The sequence below is a fragment of the Myotis davidii genome, unplaced genomic scaffold, assembly GCF_000327345.1.
Source record: "Myotis davidii unplaced genomic scaffold, ASM32734v1 scaffold38, whole genome shotgun sequence".
Lineage (NCBI taxonomy): Eukaryota > Metazoa > Chordata > Mammalia > Chiroptera > Vespertilionidae > Myotis > Myotis davidii.
The window spans coordinates 4,570,472-4,572,040 of NW_006291383.1; the positions used below are offsets into that span (position 1 = coordinate 4,570,472).

At 56.5% G+C, this 1,569-nt stretch overlaps 1 protein-coding gene across 4 annotated transcripts in view; it reads right to left on the bottom strand.

The window, feature by feature from the left end:
• Window positions 1–1,569, bottom strand: part of SRC (SRC proto-oncogene, non-receptor tyrosine kinase) — a 43,667-nt gene that overhangs the window by 32,846 nt on the left and 9,252 nt on the right. For 3 of the 4 annotated variants that reach the window (XM_006764499.2, XM_006764498.2, XM_006764497.2), the window contains exon 1: window positions 673–688. The exons of the other annotated variant lie outside the window; for it this stretch is intronic. The gene's annotated coding sequence lies outside the window, so the exon portion shown is untranslated. Of the gene's footprint in view, window positions 1–672; window positions 689–1,569 lie in introns of those variants that run through there. 4 annotated transcript variants of the gene reach the window in all.

Below are 1,569 nucleotides of genomic sequence, written 5' to 3' on the forward strand. Positions count from 1 at the left end.
TACACACGCCGAGGCAGAAATAGTAAGGGGAAGTGGTAAGGGCTCTGAACTGGGGTGCCTGAGGTCCCCAGAGGAAGGTGGCCCCTTTCCTTTGGGGAGCCGCTCCCGACCACAGGCTCCAGACAGAGGGCCTGAGCTAGCACTACCCATGAGAGATGCCAGAATGCGGCCCGGCTCAGTGCCCCCAACACTTCATGCTCAGCGCGTCCCAACCTGATCTGGCATCTCTCCCTGAGGCTGCCCCGCCCCATGTCACTGTCAGGGCTGGTTTCCCATCCTCCCTCCAATCTTTCTCAAAGGCATCCCCTTCCCACCCTATCTCCACTCCCTCCAGCCAGGCCCGTCATCCTGGCCAGGGCAGCGGGTGGGCCCTCCAGTGCACCCTCCTCCCAGCCGAGGCATCTCTACAAACCACACAGACCTGCCCACAGAGTTGGTGCTGTCACCCTCACCCACAGACCCTACAGAGGGAGCACACTGGCTCTCACCTCCTGGCTTTTGCATGAGCTGTGCCCGCCCCCCCCTTTCAGGCACAAAAATGCTCATAACATCCAGAAGAGTCCAGAAAACACTGGTGTTCAGTCATGACATACCCCCTCCTTCTTTCCCGACTCTGAAGAATATTGCCTCCACCACCTTCTAAGGGAGTTGAGAATAAGGACTCAGTCAGACCTGGGTTCAAATCCTGCCTTACTAGCTAAATGTTCTTGGACAAGTTACTTCACCTCCCAGTGTCCTTACCTTTAAAACTAGAGGCCCGGTGCATGGATTCATGCACTGGTGGGGTCCCTCACCCTAGACTGTGCCCTCTCACAATCCAAGATCCCTCGGGGGATGTAATAGTGTGTGAAGCTGTGGACCAGGAGGCCAGGGAGGAGCCCGAGCCCAGGCTGGGCACCACAGTGCTCCCACTCATCCTGGCCCTGCTGTGCCTGCCACCACCGCTGCTTGGTAGGCTCGCTGCCACTCAGAGGCTCGAGCCGCACAGCAGCGCTTGCCAGCCATGAGCCCAGCACCTGGCACACCTGTCAGTCAGCTGAGCAGTGGGAGTGCACTGGCCGGTTGTTTGGTCATTCAGTCGTTCAGTCGCTTAGGCTTTTATATATATAGACTAGAGGCCCGGTTCATGAATTCATGCACAGGTGGGGTCTGGCTGGCCACCGCCCCCAATGGGGGGGAGGCGATCGGAAGGAGGGGTGTTGGGCAGGGGGAGGGGCCCCAGGTGGGTGGCGGATCAGCCCCGCCCCCTGGTTGAACTCTGGTTGAACTCCCTTTTGAGGGGACAATTTGCATATTACCCTTTTATTATATAGGATAGAGCACATTTGGTGTATGATAAAAGATGCTAAGCACAAAATGATGTGACTGATTATACTCTGAATCCAAATAGCTCTCGTGGCACTTTAAGCCCACACTTTAGAGGTCATTTAGGTCACTGGCTCTTGACCCTGGCTGTACACTACACTCACCCAGGGATCCCTATGAAAATGCCAGTGCCCAGCCTCCATTACCAGAGGCTGATCCTGTTAGTCTGAGGTGGGAGCGGGGCTCAGTGTTTTTGAAAACCTC